Source organism: Hordeum vulgare, chromosome 2H (assembly GCF_904849725.1).
Source record: "Hordeum vulgare subsp. vulgare chromosome 2H, MorexV3_pseudomolecules_assembly, whole genome shotgun sequence".
Lineage (NCBI taxonomy): Eukaryota > Viridiplantae > Streptophyta > Magnoliopsida > Poales > Poaceae > Hordeum > Hordeum vulgare.
The window spans coordinates 141,419,868-141,442,143 of record NC_058519.1 but is presented as its reverse complement, the minus strand read 5'-3'; positions in this window follow the sequence as shown (position 1 = coordinate 141,442,143).

Sequence of the window (22,276 nt, the reverse complement as noted above, 5' to 3'; positions counted from 1 at the left end):
TCCCAGGACATCGTAAGTTTTCAGATTTTTTGAGGTATCAAAAGTATACGAAGTATACAAATTTCTACAGACTCGCCTGTTTTTGACAAATTCTGTTTTTGTTGAGTTGGTTGCTTGTTTTGAAGAAACTATGGTTAGTATCGGGGGGTATTAGACATGGAAAAGTGATAATACAGTAGCCCAACACCAATATAGATAGAATTCAAGTTTGCTACAGTACCAAAAGAAGTGGTTGTTTGTTTTCTTGTGCTAATGTTATCACGAGTTCCTATTTAAGTTTTGTGTTGTGAAGTTTTCAAGTTTTGGGTGATGTTCTCATGGACAAAGAGATAAGGAGTGGAAAGAGCTCAAGCTTGGAGATGCCCAAGGCATCCCAAGCCAAATTCAAGGACACCAAAAAGCCTAAGCTTGGGGATGCCCCGGGAAGGCATCCCCTCTTTCGTCTTCAATCCATCGGTAGCATTACTTGGAGCTATATTTTTATTCACCACATGATATGTGTTTTTCTTGGAGCGTCTTGTATCATAGGAGTCTTTTCTTTTAGTTGTGTCACAATCATCCTTGCTGCACACCTTTTTTAGAGAGGGAGACATGCACTCATCGTGATTTTGCTAGAATGCTCATAGTGCTTCGCTTATATCTTTTGAGCTAGATACTTTTGCTCTATATGCTTCACTTATATCTTTTAGAGCACGGCGGTGCGTGACTTGGTAGTTGGCTTATGCTATGAAAGTAGTCCCAAAGGTGATAGATACCCAAAGAGGATGCAAAAACTCCATCTTCATGTGCATTGAATAGAAAGAGAAGTTTTGATTCCTCTCAAATAGTTTTGAGACGTGGATCTGGTAATATTAAGAGTTATGTTAGTAGGGTGTTGTGAATCTAGAAATACTTGTGTTGAAGTTAGTGATTCTCGTAGCATGCACGTATGGTGAACCGCTATGTTAGGAAGTCGGAGCATAATTAATCTATTGATTGTCATCCTTTGTGTTGAGGTCGGGATCGCGCGATGGTTAACAACGACCAACCCTTCCCCTAGGAGTATGCGTTTAGCACTTTGTTTCGATTACTAATAAAAACTTTGGCAACAAGTATGTGAGTTCTTCATGACTAATGTGAGTCCATGGTATAGATGCACTTTCACCTTCCACCATTGCTAGCCTCTCTAGTGCCGCGTAATTCTCGCCGGTGCAAAACCCACCATATGCCTTCCTCAAAACAGCCACCATACCTACCTACTATGGCATTTTCATAGCCATTCCGAGATATATTGCCATGCAACTCCCACCGTTCCGTCTCATGACTTGTGTCATCACTCTCATATTGCCATTGCATGATCATAAGATAGCTAGCGAGATGTTTCAACGTCATACGCCATGCTAGATCGTTGCACATCCCGGTACACTGCCGGAGGCATTTCCTATGGAGTCATCATCACTGTGAGCTTTGACCTGTGGGTAAATAAAAGTGTGACGATCATCATTATTAGAGCATTGTCCCATGTGAGGAAATAAAAAAAGAGCCCAAAGAGCCCAAACAAAAAAAGAGAAAAAAAGAGGCCTAAGAGCCCAAATGAAAAAGAAAAAAAAGAAAAGAGAGAAAAAGAGAGAAGGGACAATGCTACTATCTTTTTCCACACTTGTGCTTCATAATAGCACCATGTTCTTCATGATTGAGAGCTTCTTGCTTTGTCACTACCATATGCTAGTGGGAATCTTCATTATATAACTTGTCTTGTATATTCCAATGATGGGCTTCCTCAAAATTGCCCTAGGTCTTCCTGAGCAAGCAAGTTGGATGCACACCCACTAGTTTTCCTGTTGAGCTTTCACATACTTATAGCTCTAGTGCATCTCTTATATGGCGATCCCTACTCATTCACTTTGATATCTATTGATGGGCATCTCCATAGCCTATTGATACGCCGAGTCAATGTGACCATCTCCTCCTTTTTGTCTCACAACCACCACCACACTCTATTCCACCTATAGTGTTATATCCATGGCTCGCGCTCATGTATTATGTGATAGTTATAAAAAGTTTGAGAAAGTAAGAGTGCGAAAACAATTACTTGGCCAATACCGGGGTTGTGCATGATTTAAATTAGTTGTGTGGGGATGATGGAGCATAGCCAGACTATATGATTTTGTAGGGATAACTTTCTTTGGCCTTGTTATTTCGAAAGTTCATGATTACCTTGCTAGTTTGCTTGAAGTATTATTGTTTTCATGTCAAAGCAAACCATTGTTTTAAATCTTATGGATCTGAACATTCATGTCACACGAAAGAAGTTGCAAAGGACAACTATGCTAGGTAGCATTCCACATCAAAAATTCAGTCTTTATCACTTTCCTACTCGAGGACGAGCAGGAGTTAAGCTTGGAATGCTTGATACGTCTCCAACGTATCTATAATTTTTGATGGTTTCATGCTATTATCCTGTCAAACTTTGGATGTTTTGTATGCCTTTTATATCTTTTTGGGACTAACTTATTAACTCAGTGCCAAGTGCCAGTTTCTGGTTTTTTCGTGTTTTTGACCCCTTTCAGAGGAGGATTTTAAACGGAGTCCAAACGGAATGAAACCTCCAAAAAGATTTTTTTCCGAAATAGAAGAAGATCGGCAAGCTTGAGAACCAAGGCAGGGGGTCACCAGGGACCCCACAAGCCCCCTAGCCACGGTCAGGGGGCCGCGCCTCCCAGGCTTGTGGGCTCCCTCGGCCACCCACTACAACAAAACAGACATTAAGTAACACAATCATGTAACAGATTGAAAAATGTGTGACATGGAAAATTACTGTAACACATCATTTTGTGTCCAACAAAAGGCAGTAACACATACTATATAAGGCCTCAAAATTTGTTACATGGATATTGTAATAGTAACATATACATATATGTTGGTCGAATGTGTTACATAGAATTTTGACATGGTAACATATAAATATGTGTTACGTGTTAGTAACACATAATCATGATTGATACATAGTGTTACATGCTTTATTATAGGAGGGACTAGAAAAACCTAAAATCAACTACATACATAGATCATAAATACCTTGACACATGGGACCCATGTGTCAACATGATCTTTTATAAATATGTTTTTGTTTTGGAAAATAGTGTTTTCTTTCTTTGGTAATATGGTATAAAAAACAATACAATTTTGTTGGTAAATACCGAACTATTTTTGGTATGGCCGCAGCGAATATCATATTAATCATATATTTAAGCAAATTTTAGGACGACTCGATGACCATAAATGTGAAATGTACACTTAAAAATGATCATATAGCCTAGCTCACTTGACTAGTGGAGTGGATGTACAACCCAGCCATCCAAGTACAAGTCCCCACGGGCGCGAATTTGGGTTTTTATTATTTCAAAAAAAAAACTCGCTGTGGGATGATGCCGGGATTGTGCATGATTTACATTAGTTGTGTGAGGATGATGGAGCATATCCAAACTATATGATTTTGTAGGGATAACTTTCCTTGGCCTTGTTATTTTGGAAGTTCATGATTACTTTGCTAGTTTGCTTGAAATATTACTATTTTCATGTCAATAGAAAACTGTTGTTTAGAATCTTACGGATCTGAACATTCATGTCACATGAAAGAAGTTGCAAAGGACAACTATGCTAGGTAGCATTCCACATCAAAAATTCATTCTTTATCACTTCCTTACTCGACGACGAGCAGGAGTTAAGCTTGGGATGCTTGATACGTCTCCAACGTATCTATAGTTTTTGATGGTTTCATGCTATTATCGTGTCAAACTTTGGATGTTTTGCATGCCTTTTATATATTTTTTGGGACTAACTTATTAACTCAGTGTCAAGTGCCAGTTCCTGTTTTTTCCATGTTTTTGACCCCTTTCAGAGGAGATTTTGAAACGGAGTCCAAACGGAATAAAATCCCCGAAAAGAAGTTTTCCGTAACGGAAGAAGATCAGGAGACGTGAGAGCCAAGGAAGGGGGGCCCAGGGGCCCCACAAGCCCTCACCCCACGGCCAGGGGGGAGGTCGTGGCCCACAGGCTTGTGGGCCCCCTGGACGCCCTGTGCCCTAGGGGTTGCGCCTATATATTCCCTAAAAATCCCAAAAAAATCAAGAGATCATCGAAAGTACTTTTCCGTCGCCGCAAGCTTCTGTCTCCGCAAGATCCCATCTGGGGCACGTTCTGGTGCCCTGCCGGAGGGGGTATTCGGATATGGAGGGCTTATTCATCAACACCATGACCTCTTCGATGATGCGTGAGTAGTTCACCATAGACCTACGGGTCCATAGCTAGTAACTAGATGGCTTCTTCTCTCTCTTGGATCTTCAATACAAAGTTCTCCATGATCTTCATGGAGATCTATCCGATGAAATCTTATTTTGCGGTGTGTTTGTCGAGATACGATGAATTGTGGATTTTTGATCATATTATCTATGAATCTTATTTGAGTTTCTTCTGGTCTCTCTTATGCATGATTTCATATCCTTGTAATTCTCTTCGAGTTGTGGGTTTTGTGTGGCCAATTAGATCTATGATTCTTGCAATGGGAGAAGTGCTTGGTTTTGGGTTCATACTGTGCGGTGACCTCACCCAGTGACAGAAGGGGTAGCGAGGCACGCATCGTGTTGTTTCCATCAAGGGTAAAAAGATGGGGTTTTCATCATTGGTTTGAGATTATCCCTCTACATCATGTCATCTTGCTTAAGGCGTTACTCTGTTCGTCATGAACTCAATACACTAGATGCATGCTGGATAGCGGTCGATGTGTGGAGTAATAGTAGTAGATGCAGAAAGTATCGGTCAACTTGTCTCGGACGTGATGCCTATATGTATGATCATTGCCTTAGATATCGTCATGACTTTGCGTAGTTCTATCAATTGCTCGACAGTAATTTGTTCACCCACCATAATACTTGCTATTTTGAGAGAAGCCTCTAGTGAACACTATGGCCCCCAGGGTCTACTCCACACCATATTTTCAGGCTTACACTTTTTACTTCGTTGTACTTTCCGCCTTCAGATCTCACTTTGCAAACAATCTTGAAGGGATTGACAACCCCTTTGAAGCGTTGGGTGCAAGCTTGTTTGTGTTTGCGCAGGTACTCTGGACTTGACGAGACCCTCCTTCTAGATCGATACCTTGGTTCTCAAACTAAGGGAAATACTTACTACTCCTATGGTGCATCACCCTTTCCTCTTCAAGGGAAAAACCAACACAAGCCCAGTCTCCATCAACGTGTCAATTTCTGGCGCTGTTGTTTGAGAAGTAGCAATTGGCCAGTTAGACCGATTAATGAGTTGTCATACCGATTAATTAGTTGCCAGACCGATTAATCACTACTGGCCTATTAACTGGTTGGCAAACGAATCCCAAAATTTTGGCACATAATGCCTCCCGCCCCCTCTTTCTACTAAATACCTAGGGTTTGGCCCTCCTCGTGCTTCCTCATGCTCATTTCATCCCCTCCTAACCTGTTTGGTGGCTATTTGTATTCTCACCGGTGCCAGTCTCCACACTACATGTGCAAGATCTAGTTGCGCCGCCATTCTGGTCGCTTGCCTCGACCCCACCCCCTGGACACTCCCCATCCTTTCCCATGGGATGCTCCCCAATCTCTTCCATAATGACGTCACCAGCAGGCAAGGTACTACCATCTTCCCCCCATACCTTATTGGAGAATACAACATTTATATATTAGTAGATTATGATTCATAATTTTGTAGATGGATGGATGGAACAGTTGGTTTTGGCTGTTATCTGTAGTATATTATGTGATGTATGTTACCAAGTATATGGATAAGTTTAAATGTTTAATTGCTCATTTTGAATTTTGAGATTTTATATATTTAGATGTATAATGATTATTAATTTTACCTCTTATCTATTTTTTATATGCCTACAATAGAATATTTTGGTATATTACATAGCTAGGTGCATGGAATTATGGTATGATACATAATTTTTTTAGATATAAGTTGGCATGTTTCTGTTTAATCTACCGATAAATGGTCGACCGATTAATCTAGTTAATAGGACGATTCATCGATTAATCGCTACTCCCAAGCCGACCGAGTAGCTACCAGTTACCGATTTCTTGAACAATGCTTATTTTACAAGGTTTACATGAAGAGGGAGAATGCCGGCAGCTGGAATTCTGGAGTGGAAAAGGAGCAATTATGAGAGACCTATTCTACACAACTCCCAAAGTCCTGAAAAATTACGGAGAATTGTTTTGGAATATACAAAAAAGATCGGGCGAAAGAAAAACCAGAGGGGACTCACCAGGAGGTCACAAGCCACGGGGTACGGCCTACCCCCTGGCCGCGCCCCGCAGGCTTGTGGGCCCCCTGGCAGGCCTCCGGTGCCCTCTTCTGCTATACGAAGGATTTTCACGTGGAAAAAAATCAGAAGAGAGCTTTCGGGATGAAGCGCCACCGTATCGAGGCGGAACTTTGGCAGAACCAATCTAGAGCTCCGGTGGAGCTATTCTGTCGGGGAAACTTCCCCCCACGAGGGGGAAATCGAAGCCATCGTCATCACCAACGATCCTCTCATTGGGAGGGAGTCAATCTCTATCAACATCTTCATCATCACCATCTCCTCTCCAAACCCTAGTTCATCTCTTGTATCCCATCTTTGTCTCAAACCTCATATTGGTACTTGGGGGTTGCTAGTAGTGTTGATTACTCGTTGTAGCTGATGCTAGTTGGTTTACTTGGTTGAAGAACATATGTTCAGATCCTTAATGATTATTAATACTCCTCTGATTATGAACATGAATATGCTTCGTGAGTAGTTACGTTTGTTCCCGATGACATGGGATAAGCCTGGTTATAAGCAATCATGTGAATTTCGTATTCGTTCGATATTTTGATGAGATGTATGTTGTCTTTCCTCTAGTGGTGTCATGTGAATGTAGCGAACCGACTCAAAACGAGTCAAGCCTCTGTGTTTCTGTGCCATCCCTGGATCAGTATGTTGGCACACACAGTACATCAATGTATATATCAAAGTGCAATCACATGTAAAATAGCGTAAAACTGATATATACCTTAAATATCTCAGCGGAAGAGGTCAAGGGAGTGGAGTCCCAATAAACACCAACGGCAAGTTGAGTGTAGACCGTAACCCTGAATCGTACTCTTACTCGTCGAAGAATAATATCTGCAACAGAAGACGTTGCAGCCGTGTAGGTCAGCATATTGAATATGTCGGCAAATCACATAAGAGAGTGGTGAAAAGTAATCATCTATACTATATGCATATATGGCAGGTGGTGTTGTAAGTTTTAGCGTAAAGCAAATTTTCTCCTACATCAAGAGGGGGCTAAAAGAAAAATGTTACTACAAGGTTTGTTGTTAACGAGATGGTTCCGCCAACCAGTTCTCGTACCCGAGTTGTCAATAATTACCCTCATCAAATATATATAATGGTGTTGAGAAATCCAGATAACTTCAGTTCCTTTGGCTCAAGTCGTCCATGACCGTGGATACGGCTAATCGATTAGGTTTGAGTACTCTGCAGAGTTTTGCACACGTTCCCCACAAGATTTGATCGCCTCCGAGTATGTCCTCACACTTCAAGGTGTTTGAAGACCGGATGATCAAAACATGGTCTTTCAACGGGTCCCTCTGAATCCCTGTCGGTGCCCATCCATTCCTACCGTTCTTCTATATCTGCTAGCACCGCCTGTCCAGAGTCGCCGCGTTGTCCAACCAAGCCAGAGCCCATAATGACTTGTGGCTGTGCAAGTAAGCCTTGGGTCTTGAAAATATCCGTCTGTCTCTTTGAGCCTGGGTGAAGCTTTCCACAGGATGACATGGCCTCTCCAGCATCCCGGGCATCCACTGGGTTTTCTAGGGAGCCGATCAACCGTCCTTCACCCAGTGTTGCATTGCGTCCGAGATCTTGAAAATCTTGTCTTAGTCCGGTCTTGATTATTATATCAACCTCGCATCACTCGTGGTATACACTCAACCGATAACCCGTCTACTCAAGCATAGCATTAAGAAATTGTCGTCCCGGGGCCAAGTGTCGGGGTGTTGTGTTCCTACCACATGATACTATTCTTACACTAAAGTTTCCAAGTACCTAGGAAGCATGCAAATTGGGCAAAGAAGGTGATCTACTATGCATCGAAAACATAGGTAAAATAACATGATCAAAGTGACTTGCCTGTGATGTTGATGAAGAAGAATTCCTCGAGAAAATAAATTGTTAGACTACTCGTCACTCTCCGATGAAATCTATATAGCAACATATCGTTCACATAAGCATTCATTCTAGCAATCATTTTAACAATCAAAACAAAAGAGAGAGCGAATAGGAATCCGAAGAAAACTTCAAACAAGACTAGAGAATCTTCTACTACGTCAAACACTAAATAGTTTTGTCTAACATAAAATATTAACAAGGAACTAATATATAAGTTTAGCTAGGATAAATAAAGTATTTTTCACAAAACTACTTGAAAGCATTCCCAAATGGGATTTGAAACAACGGTGAAAACAATTGCACGTTACTACGGAGCTAGAATTGTTTTCATAAAAACAAATAAAACTAAAATAAGAACTTGTTGCAAATCTACTGTTAACTAACATAACCAAAACAATAATAATGTTTCTGAAATAATAAAGAAAATATTTTAAAACAAAAGTATAAAACGAATTAGCCGAAATCCTGAAAACGGTGAAACAGAAGTTGTTTCACATGAAATAATGCGTTAAAATACTCAAACAACTCTGCAATTTCTACCACAGTAATATTTTATCACTATAAAACAGTGGCAAAAGGAATCAACTCAAAATCATTTTTCAAACTCCTGGAATAGGCAGAACAGTGTTTAAACTAAATCTGCTCTAACTTATATTTGAAAATTTCAAACATAGAGAAATTATATACTTTTCAAAACTACAGGAAATTTGTGAGCTACTGGAAAAAGAATCAAAGTCATTGGACTTCGGGATCAAAAGTTGTGGCCAAAACAAGATTGAAAGTTTCTGTTTTTGTAATTTTGACGGAAAAAACTGGAGATAACTAGTACTACAAAGGGGTACACGTGGTCAGTAGCTAGTGGCTGCGGACTTGTTTGTTTCAACGCTTCGGGCAAACGGCCGAGCTCTAGCAAAGTCTACTGGCTAAAGTCATAAGTGGAAAAATAAACCACTGGTTTTCTGGGATAAACCGAAGAGGTATCTAGTGTTTTAATCCACACCGTTGCATGGGATCTAAGGGCTACTAATAGGATGCATGAAGTATAGAGAGAGGAGGGAGGAAAACTACCTGCTGGCCGTGGGTGCACCGGCGAGGGGGAGTTGGCCGGCGAGGGAGAGTTGGCTCCGGCGGTGGAGGGCTTCGGGGAGGCGACGGCGGGGTCCTCCTCCGCGGGGGGAGGCGGCGGTGGAGAAAGAGAGCTCGGGGGAGGGCTCCTCCTGGCGAGGCGAAGTGGCAGCCTTCGGGCTGCTGCTACTGCTCGCGGCGGCGGCTAGGGCGGCGGCGGGGTGAGGTGGCGGCGGCGGGGTGAAGTGGCGGCGGTGGCTAGGGTTGGGAACGGGGTCTCCGGGGGTTGGGGTTTATATAGGCCTAGGAGGGGTTGCATAAGGAAGGGGAGGGTGCTCGCGGGAAGGGAATCGCGAGGAAAGAGAGGAGAGCTCGGTTCATGTAGAGAAGGAAAGAGAGGGAGGAGAAGATCACGTGGGAGAAGGAAGGAGGAGGGAGAAGGAAGAAGGAAAGAGGAGAGGGGTAGACAAGGTAGGAGAGAGAGCACGGGGTGGAAAGAACCTGCTGGTTCCCTGGGCTCGGTCCTGGGAAAGGAAAGAGAGGAAGAGGAGATCGCGTGGGGAGAGAGAGGAGAGAAATAAGGGAGAGAGAAGGGGCGGTTGGGGCTGTGCATGCATGCAGGTTACGTGCGTGCATGCCTAGACGTGGGCAAGGGAGCTCCTGGTGGCGGCTGGGCTGAGCCACTTTGGCTCGGCCTGGCAGGTTTCTTATTTTATTTTTTATTTTGAAAACGAAGAACAAACAGCAGCAAAAAGAAAAAAAACAACACAAAATATTTCCTAGCTAACAAATACTAGAAAAAAAAAGTATGTACTAATATATATATATATACACTAGAATACTTAGGAGAAAAACAAAAGAGAAAAATATACTACTAATATATATAATACATATAGGAACCCTAGTTCCACCTAATGCCACTTTTAAAAAAAATAGTTTTATGCAATAGGTCACACAACGCAATTGAAAAACTCAACTAAAATAATTCGGAGTTTAGAAAAATTTGCAAAAACCAAAATGGTGACTTTAACTCACACGGGAGAAGTCATATTATCTCCACTCCAATAAATTGCCCGCAGTTTTGGAGTGTCATTTTCCTCCGCTCTCTCTCTCTCTCTCTTGCGTGCAAGAGAGTATTTTTCCGGGCTTTTCTCGCGCGATGGAAATGCAAAACAAAAGACGAAAGAATTTCCCGACATTTCTTGCACGAAGAAAACGAATGGAAATGCAAAAGAATTCAACGCAAATATCTCCGTTCAAATTCTTTATAGTTGAAGAAGTCATGTCATCTTCTCTCGTTGCTTTTAAAAGCTTGAATTTGAATTCACCGGAGATGGGGAAGTCATTTTATTCCCTCTCATTCAAAAGTTTCGAAAAGTTTCAAATTTCACACAAGTTTCAGTCACTCAGCAAATCAAACAAACAATCAATCTAATAATTATATTAACATTCCAAAATTTATAATTTTGGGATGTTACAGTGAACGTCGACTATATGAAACTTCACCATTGTTTGGGCCTAGGGGAAGGCATTGGGAAGTAATAAGTAGATGATGTTTTGCTAGAATGACAGAAGCTTAGACCCTAGTTTATGCGTTGCCTCGTTAGGGGCTGATTTGGATCCATATGTTTCATGCTATGGTTAGATTTATCTTAATTCTTCTTTCGTAGTTGCGGATGCTTGCGATAGAGGTTAATCATAAGTGGGAGGTTTGTCCAAGTAAGGGCAGCACCCAAGCACCGGTCCACCCACATATCAAATTATCAAAGCAACGAACGCGAATCATATGAGCATGATGAAAACTAGCTTGACAGAAATTCCCACGTGTCCTCGGGAGCTCTTTGTTTTATATAAGAGTTTGTCCAGGCTTGTCCTTTGCTACAAAAAGGATAGGCCCACATTGCTGCACCTTTGTTACCTTTGTTACTTGCTACCCGTTACGAATTACCTTATCACAAAACTATCTGTTATCGATAATTTCAGTGCTTGCAGAGAATACCTTACTGAAAACCGCTTGTCATTTCCTTCTGCTCCTCGTTGGGTTCGACACTCTTACTTATCAAAAGGACTACGATAGATCCCCTATACTTGTGGGTCATAAATGAGCTCTGAAATCATGGCAAAAATCATCCCAACTGATCAAACGGTCACCTCTGGAATCCTTGAGCTGCTGCCACCATTCTGCTGCATGACCCTTCAGCTCGAAAGTAGCAAATCTAACATAGTCCTCAGGCTTGACATTTATACACTCAAAATTCTTACTCATGTCACGTAGACAATCATCCACATCAAACGGTTGGTTACTACAGGTGAAGGACTTGGGATGATTTGCCAGGAAATGATTGAGAGACGCAAACTGTTGTTGGTTGTTGAAATTCCCTTGGTGGCCTTTGTTCCTTTCTTGCATCATTTGAATCAGCATCTGAGTGTTTGCATTGGTCACAACCATCAAAGTTTACCACGCCTCGTGAGGACCAAGAGGGGGTGGCGGAGGGTTTGCCTGCTCTCCATCATGACTCAGATTATGGCGAGTTGCTCGAGTCATCGATAAGATGCATTAGAACATTAGACCACATATGAAAGATGAAGTTGATAAGCTGACTCAAAGGCTTGAAATATTGCAACATAAAGTCTTAAAAACTTGCATTTGAACTAGAATTAGTAAGAACCTTCCTTGAAATTAGTGACGACAACATAACATTCGAAAGCCACTTGCAATTGTCAAGTTTGAGCTAGAATTGGTCGAAACAAATGTATAATCCAACATACATCCGACGAAAGAATTTTTCTAGGTGACTACTTGAATTCCCACCTGAGAACTTCCAAAATCTTTCTTGGTTATGCTATCAGGTTGCGGGTTCGAGAACCTACTCATTATAATTATCTAGACCTTTCCCACAACTATCAACACACATCCGAGAAGTTTTGCAAATTCATCTACCATAGACCTTCGAAAACACAATGATACCCAACCTGATAGATCATCCACACAATCTCCACCAGTAGTTGGGAAAAGTCACGACACTATTTGCCACCAAGCAAAGTATATTTGTGTTTTGATGTCCGCGTCCTGAGATACTAAGTAATTTGAATGATAATGATGTGCCAAGAATCCCCTGGAGTTCAACTCCCCAGAATAAATCAAGTCAGACAAGAGGCACCAAGTCAGAACTCCATCACGTCAGTATCATATAGACTACAAAATACCCGTGTGATCATACAAAAGTGTTGAGTGAGAAGAGGAGTAGAATTAAAATTCCTAATTCATAAACCTCACCAGAAAAGGGAAGAGGAGTAAAAAGAATAAAACTCTCTGATATAACTTGACCCAAAATAGTTTTTCACTAGACTCAACTCGATCAAGTTCGATCAAGCAAAGGCTCCTATGGTTGTATGGCTCTCATAACCAACTTGTAACGTCTTATATGTGACACTATCCATATTTGGGGATAAGGCCTTAATATGGATAGAGGCGCATCTCAGTGTTTCGCAAGTACAGAAATAATTGCAGATGCATTTATGAAGAGATGAGTATATAGATTGGTTTGCATTAGCCACATACTAAATTACAAGTCACACAACATTATTTCAATCATCCATAAGACAGGGTCTGGCTACAGACGAAAACAAACGATAAAATAGCAATGAGTTTGTCTCGCTAGCCCACGAGACGACCAAGGTCCTCTACTCGTCAGAGTACATCATGTACATGCGTACGCTTCCCTCATCGAACTCCCACTAGAGCTGCGACGCATCGAATGGTGCTGGATCTGCGGTACCTGTACCTGTGGTGTTGTAGTAATCTGTGAGCCACTGGGACTCAGCAATCTTGCGACCATGATATCGGGACTAATTAAGTTATTGGGTGTGGTAAGGTTAAGTGTTGAGGTTGCAGCAGCACTAAGCATATTTGGTGGCCAACTTACGAGAACATAATTTAAAGTGGAGTTGTCTACACATAACGGTCCTGAACACCTATTTACGTCAGTCATAAGCCCATTGTGTTCTCAGCCGGAGTAGAGACTCATGAAAGAGACAAACACGGTTACACACACATTTGGCATATTTTAATTAGGTTTACTTCAAGTTTTGTATAACCGGATGTTAAACATATTTCCAAGTCGCCACATAATCGCAGGCACGACTTTTCGAAAGATATTAACCCTGCAGGGTTGCTCCAACTAGTCTATCACAAACTACCACAAGATGCATAGGAAGCGTCGACCATAGAAAACCCGTGATCTCCTCAAATTCCTTAGTGGAAAACCTCAACCTTGAGATAGCCCAAAGTGTCATCAGAATCCCGATGCACAAAATATATCGAGAAGGCAAAAACAAGTCTAGGAAGACCGCCCGACGTGGCAACGACCCCGATAAGACCTTTGTATCTCAGTCTCAGGACACGTTGGATAACCACAACGTATAGTGGTGCGATAGAAATCTCCCGAGTTGCCCTGGGTTAGCCCCGCACACGGCTCTAGGTTGGACCAACACTCATGAGGAGCACTCGCCCGGGGGGTTGATTAATTATCCTCGGGGTAGCTATTACCTATGCTTTTTAATTATTAAGTTGTTAGCAAATGGAGTACCAAAGTTGGGTCTTGCCAGATGAGTTTTAAACCAACACGATTTATCAAGGGGGTCCCTGTAACAACCCCAAGCGTGTTAGAAGCGATCAATATGGAACATAACACCGGTAACCGAAACTAGGGCGTCAAAAGCTGAACAAAACACTGAGGAAAAGGCCAAGCCTTACGCCTTTTACCGAGTATATAGGTGCATTAAATTAAATAGCAGTAATAGATGATATTCAAAATGTCCATGTCAACACATGGATCAGCCTGCACATGCAACTAGCAATGCTATAAGATGGTTTGAGCAAGCGCTAACTTAGCCAATCAACGTTTGCTAGGATGTGGAGGGTTAGAGGCTTTTCATGGCAATGTATGGAGGCTTTATATTCAGGTGGTAGGCAACAATAAATAGTGATGGAAACGAGACATGTAAGCATAACAAAATTAGAAACGATATCAAGGTCACTGTTATCTTGCATGGCACTTCTTCTGAGGGATAAGGCTCTTGCTCTTCAGGAACGTACTCAACGGGATCCTCATACTCATTCTCATCACCCGATGCTACCCAAGAGAAAATACACATCCAATGAACAGACAACAAGGTACAATGCTTCAAACAATATGATGCATGAGTATGGTATGAAAGAAGCATGACAATGCTACACTAGTCATCTTTGTCATAAATTCATTTAAGTTGTTACCATTCTGGACAGAATATAAATACTAATTATTTGGGCAAGCATGAACATGTCAAAAATGGATGCATCACGATAAAAAGGTACAAATGGATATAAAGAACGTCACAAACCGAGCTACGGATCTCTCGGAACTAACAAATAAAGACACGGAAGGCATCGATGATAAAACAACATTTGAGAGAGACTATGGCAAATTTATTGGCACTCCAAGTATGCCATTGGATTGAGCATGAAATTATAGGTGAAATAGACCTAAAGTTTGTGCAAAAGAAAGGAACACAACTCACTCAAGGCACAAAACAATTCAACACACAATCTGCCCACAAACAGCAACATACCATTTTGATCATGTGAAATCTAGCAGCTACAACCACCCAACAAGTTCAAACAAGACATAAATATGAATCTATCAAAGAGTTCAATAACCCCTAACTAACAACAATATGGACATGTTCATGGATCAATGGCAATCAAGATCATAACATGGCAAAAATTATACACATTAGGACTTAGTAAAATTCTCAGATTTACACTAGCACTTTTAACATGATGGCATGTTGACAGCAAAAAACTCTACACTATAGTAACTTTCATGGTATGAAACTTAACAGGCTAACATAGGGCAACAACTACTACAAATCACTCCCACTAAACATGAGCAAAAACTGCACAAAACTCATGGTAGCATCCTCTAAACATAGCATGAAGATATTAGCAGATTCTTAGACTTGGCCAAAATTTCAAAGAATGAGTTCACAGCAATTTACATCATATGGCATGTTTGACAAGAAGAATAGCTAAGATGCAAGACCTATTTGGCAAGGTGATGGAACCATTTGACAGAGGGCAACAAGCTCTTTAAATTACACCAAAGTACCAGCACAAATAACTTATAGATGCATGGCAATCATTATGGCAACACAACAACTTGAAAAAGTTTCCAGACTTCATGATATTTCACATTTCACCAAAACAACATTATTGGGACGGCATGTTCATAGCAAGAAACCCACCAATACACCAAGTTTTCATGGCAAAGAAAAATACCAGGGCCTAGTACTCTCAAGACTCTACAACTTTCATGTTCATAAGTTTGACAAAGGGTGCAAGAATTAATTCATACTAAATTGACAAAACGACATCTTAGTAGAAAATAACATTTTCACAAACTTTTTGAAATAACAAAAATAATGCCACCATTGGATTCCTAGGATTTTTCTACCCCATATTCTTATATCATACCCATATGTTGTTGTAGGAAATTCTCACACAAAACCCATTCGAAATTCACATGGACTAGGTAAACATTGTACATGCTAAAATAGACATATACCCTATTTGGCACTAGACAGAAATGGCATGTCCAGAAGTGGAAACTTAGCCAAAATGGAAATAACAGAATTAGAGGCGGAAAATGAAATAAAGAAAAATAAAAAAGGGGGCCACTTGGCAGTGACTCGAGGGTCCCAAGAGGATGACATGTGGCCCTTGGACCCACTGTTAGTGCCCCAAAATAAAGCAGAAAAGGGGTGCTCTCGGGGGGTTCGAACCCGGGTCTCCTGTGTGTAGGAGTGAGTGCTCGACCACTAGGCTTTGCTGTGACACATGCTAGAGAGGGGGCCCTAGCGTACTTATGCACACACAAGGAACTAACTTCCCACGATGGTAGTAGCGAGGGTTGCACAACCTAACGTGGCTCACCTGGTTGCTCGACATGACTCAAAGGAGCTCGGGTCGGTGCTTGCGCGCACACACACTTCCTACATGTTGCGACCCGGCGAGGGAGCAACAATTCTATGATACTCTCGCGACCCGCGAGTGGAGTCGTTGGTGGGGATTGATCCTACTAGGTGGCGTGAACGCACTAGACATGCGCAAATGACGAACGGGGGGTGGTGCACTCGCTCACGGCAAGGTCTGGTGGAGGAGATCTCGGACCCGAAGAAGGCAACGTCTCTAAGCACCAATCGAGAGGGGAAAGATGTCAGAGAGGCGCGATATCTAACCTAGGGGGCTTGAAGTGGTCGAACGAGCTCAGGAATGAGAGGAAGTAGCGGATTTAGGTGGTGACAGACTCTATCCGATGAAGAGGAATGACTTGGAACATCGTCGTCTTGGCGTCCCGCGGGATTGTAGTGGAAGTCAAGGAAGAAGTTGACCCTGGGAGAGCTCCTGGACACACGCACCTTGGGGGGCACGCTCGAGGGCGCGTCGGCTCCGACGGGGGGGGCGGATCTGGGGGTCGACTTCACTTGACGGCGATGAGGGAAGGAAAAGGGATACCCTAGGAGGGCTTGGACGTCGAGGGGGTTTATAGGGGGCTCGTCCTGGCTGGCTGCCACCATGGCCATGGCACTTCCGCTGTGGCACTTTGGCTGTCACAGCGCAAGGAGGGGACTGGGAGGACGACGATGCTCCGCAGTCGCTGGCAAGTGGGGCCAGGTGATACGTCCATTTTGCATCATGTTTTCATGTTGATATCTATCGCTTCTTTGGCTGTTATTTCACTTCACGGTACTATTATTATGCCTTTTCTCTCTTATTTTGCAAGTTTTACATGAAGAGGGAGAATACCGGCAACTGGAATTCTGGCCCGAAAGTGGAGCAAAGTTGAGATACCTATTCTGCGCAACTCCAAACACCGTAAAAATCAACGATTTATCAAAAATATTGGGCCGAAGAAGTGCCAGAGGGGCACCAGGGGGTGCCCACATGCCTGCACGGCGCTGCCACCCCCCAGGCAGCGCCATGGGGGCTTGTGGGCAGCCCACTGGCCCAGTTGCTCCCCTCTTTTTCTACATGGAGGGTTTCGTCCAGAAAAAAAATCAAGGAGGAGCTTTTTTGTGGTTTCGCCGCCGCCACGAGGCGGAACTTGAGCAGAACAAATCTAGAGCTCTGGCAGGACGATCCTGCCGGGGAAACTTCCCTCTCGGAGGGGGAAATCGTCGCCATCGTTGCTACTGCAACAAAAGACCTTCCAATGGCGCCAGAAATAGGCACGTTGTCTTGACGTGCTCCTCCTCAGCAACGGCACGAGGAATCCTTCAGCTGCGGCTATGCCTTAAGGGACTTCCTAGGCAAGTGTGCAAAGGATTTCCCCCGTGGCCTTGGAGCCTTGCGTTGGTGTTCCCTCGAAGCGAAAAGGGTGATGTAGCGTAGCGGTGGTAAGTATTTCCCTCAATTTGAGAACCAATGTATCAATCCTATGGAGGAGTATCTCAAGATCTTGCACAAACACAAAACTTGCTCCCAACGCTATGTAACATCCCAAAATTATAAATTTTGGAATGTTAATATAATTATTAGATTGATTGTTTTTTTGTTTGAGTGATTAAAACTTGAGTGGAATTTGAAACTTCTCACAAAAATGAGAGGGAATAAAATGACTTTCCCTAAATTTTCTATTTTGAATCCTTTTCAATTTTGAGTTTGAATATTTTCAAAACCCTTTGATTAAAAAAAATCAAACGAGAGGAGGAAAATGACCCTCCAAAATCAAAGACTATGTCTTGATTCAAATTTTAAGTATTTGCAATTTATTTGAAATTCAAATTCCTTTTCATTTTAAAGTTATTGGAAAAAAAATATTTTTTTAAAGTATATTTTTTTTTTGAAAATATGTTCATGTTTTAGAAAATTTTATTCTGAAAATTTTGATATATAATATGTCTATATAAAATGTTCTCTTTTTTTCATTTATACGTTTTTCTTCTTTGTTTTAAAAAAAAATTGTTCGTTCGCAAAAAAAAACAAGAAAACAAAGGCCACGGCTGGCCGTAACGGCTCATGTGGCTGGCCAAAGTCTTTCAGCCCATTCGGCACTTCTTCTTTCTTTGTTCTATTTTCTCCTATTTACGTATATGTTTAGTCCCACATTGCCTATCTATGGACCATTAGACCTCCCTTCCACCTATAAATATAGATCCACATGAGCATCCAAAAATCATCTATTTCGGGTTAAATCAATATTTTGGTTTAACTAGATTTATTAAATAAAAATATTTTTTCCCGATTTCTCAAAAATATTGTTTGTATTGTGTGTATCTCCCTCTCTCTCTTACCCATCTCATCCCAAAAACATCAACCCTACCTGATGGAGTATGAAGCTGGACTTGTAATCTCTGGACCAATGACCCAGCTGGATGCTGATATATGGATTCAAAACATGGAGAACCACTTCGGGAGCAACTTTATCTCAAGGAAGTATGAAGTGGAACACGCTCTCCAGTACTTTACCCAAAGTGCTGCAATCTGGTGGAAAATGCACCATGCCATACAAGGATTTAGTGGAGCAAAAACCTGGGACGAATTCAAGAAGACTTTGTTAAGATCCCGTCTCATTCGGAAGTGCTATGATAATCCGAAGGAGAAGACTTGTGCATGCAAGATCTGTGGAGAAATAGGACACACCCAGGAAGAAAACCAGGATGGATGCCCTCATTGTGAAGAAAATCACCCAACGGAGGATTGCCCAAGTAGTCAGGTGACTTGTTTCTTGTGTGAAGGAACCACCCACCACCCAGCGGCGTGTCACATTTACCCCAAGTATGCCTGAAACCCACAGACCCCGGGACTAACAAGGACCAAGTACTATCTTTTTGGAGAAGGAAACTTGTATCAGCAAACGTTTTCTTAGGAGCATACGACAACTTGAGAGTGGTGAAGAAACGATAGATGTTTTGTTCAGCTTGCAGAACCAATGGTTTATCCGAACTTCGTCCGTGGACAAGAGAAACTCTGCAACGCTTGTGAGGATGTCCAAGTGTTAGAATACGAGATTCACTAAGCCTTATACAAGGTAATGATTTCAGTGCGACATGGCTTGGCCACCATGACGACTTACTATTGTCATTCTCTTGCTATTCGGAATGGTAAATCTAAGAGACTTACCCATAGTGAGAGACGACGTCCTTTGAAGCTTTTGTTTGAGCCTTAGAATGGTATAATGAAAGCCCATGTACATGGCACTTTTTGTCACGCGTAGGAAATTTTACGGTGAGGATGAAGCCAAGACCCTTCTCTCTGCAGGATAACCACAAATGGTAGACCACCATGAGAATCATCCATAGGTTATTTAGAATGGTCACGAGACTTGTCAGTTAAGAAAACCCAGTGACGGAAGAATCTTATATCAACAGAAGAATCCTCGATTTTGATGGAAACATTATGAATATAATGGAAGAACTTCACCAAAGAAGTTACCATGAAGAATGTGACGAGCGAGATGCCAAGACCCCAGAGGATTGTTAAAAATTTGAGCGACCAGTAACTCTCATTTTAAGTGTGGTAGCACCCCACTTTGCAGAAGACTATATTTGTTAAAAGACCCCCCAAACCTTAACCTTTTCTTTCTAGCCTCTTCGAATTTCGAGGACGAGATTCATTTTAAGTGTTGTAGTTTGTAACATCCCAAAATTATAAATTTTGGAATGTTAATATAATTATTAGATTGATTGTTTGTTTGTTTGAGTGATTGAAACTTGAGTGGAATTTGAAACTTCTCAAAAAAATGAGAGGGGATAAAATGACTTTCCCAAATTTTCTATTTTGAATCCCTTTTCAATTTTGAGTTTGAATATTTTCAAAATCCTTTGATTAAAAAAAATCAAACGAGAGGAGGAAAATGACCCTCCAAAATCAGAGACTATGTCTTGATTCAAATTTTAAGTATTTGCAATTTATTTGAAATTCAAATTCCTTTTCATTTTAAAGTTATTGCAAAAAAATATTTTTTTGGTTTTGAAAATATGTTCATGTTTTAGAAAATTTTATTCTAAAAATTTTGATATATAAAATGTTCTCTCTTTTTCATTTATACGTTTTTCTTCTCTATTTTAAGAAAAATTCGTTCGCAAAAAAAAACAAGAAAACAAAGGCCACGGCTGGCCGTAACGGCTCATGTGGCTGGCCAAAGTCTTTCAGCCCATGCGACACTTCTTCTCTCTTTTTTCTATTTTCTCCTCTTTACGTATATGTTTAGTCCCACATTGCCTATCTATGGACCATTAGACCTCCCTTCCACCTATAAATATAGATCCATAGGAGCATCCAAAAATCATCTATTTCGGGTTAAATCAATCTTTTGGTTTAACTAGATTTATTAAATAAAAATATTTTTTCTTCTCTTCGGCGGGATTTCTCGAAGTCGTCTCCTCATTGGAATTCTTGCTCTGCATTCTAAAGGTATTTCTCTTCGTATTTTTTTATACTTCCGTAGTTTATTATTTCTAGACTAGTATTCCTACACTAGTATACGGTAGAGTAATTAGATATATTAATTAGTCTTCGTATTTCCACATTAGTACTAGAATTCTTTTAGACGTAGCACTTTTATTCCATAAAACAGCTTGGCCCTGATTTTTCAAATAGCCATAACTTTTTACTCGTATATCCGAATTAGATGAAGCCAACGCCTAGAGTTTCATCTTGATCCCACCTATCCTGTGAACCTATCATATCAACTTTTTGAAATTTTCAAATTTCGAAATTTGTTCATATTCATATTCAAACTTCTTTTGATCATATCTTTTTATCCGTAGCTCCGTTTTAGATGAATTCAATTGCGTCGGATTCGTATCAAAGTAATCTTCCCGTTTGTATCATTAGTTTTAACTTTTCAACTTATAATTTTGATCAAATCAGATTTATCTATTAGTGCCCAAAAGTGTTCACATCGTTCTAAGCCGATTCAATGTTATATTGAAGTATTTGTATCTTTTGATCCGCTATTTCAAATCTAGTAATTCTTTTTTCTACACGCTCATATTGATCTACTATATCCAATAGCATCATTATTTTCGACCTTTGAACCTTACAAATTTGAGCGATTCAAATTTGTATTTGAACATTCATTTGATCTTATCTTGCAAATCGTACCACCTTTTCAATTGATTCATTTCACCCCTAAACACTCATGTCATATATTTTTGTACATAACCATCGTACTTCAGTTCAACTTCTCTTGACCTTTTTAATGCAAATTTAATTCATACTTCAATTCGCTATAACTTGCGTTGTAGTGCTCCATTTCAAGAAATTCTTTCTACAAATAAATTCTTATGTCTTATGCTATTCGTCAAACAACATTCATGTTGTTCTCCCAATATTTTTTATCATCTCCCATAGTGTATGCAAGTCGAGCTTATATAGCAATGGTTCCTCGTCCATTAACTCTTTTGATCTCATTCATGCACCTTCACTTTACAACACACTTAGGACCTTTTTATTAAACCTTAGTACATTGTTATTTTGCACCAAGACATGCTTTGTACTTATGTTCTCTTGGTTCTTCCTCTTTGGCATGAATGTTTATTGAATGATATTTGTTTACGATAGATTGCTCGGAGTGTGGCGAGTAGAATTATCAGGATTATGAGAGCAACTATCTTCATCAAGTAATACCAGGCAAGTCATTTGATCATGTATCACCTATGTTTTATGCATTGTAGTTCTACCATCCTATGCCCAATTGCATGCTGAGTAGGTACTTGGAAATTATGGTTACATATTGTAGTATCATGTGGTAGGCACCCAACAACTCCGTTACTTGGCCCGGGACGACAAATTTCATATTGCTATGCTTGAGTAGACGGGATTCTGGTTGAGTGCATAACACGAGTGATGCGAGGATAAATAAATAACCAAGACCGGTTAAGTCAAGATTTTCAAGACCTCGTGATGCAATGCAACTCTGGGTGAAGGACGGTTGATCGGCTCCCTGGAGAAAC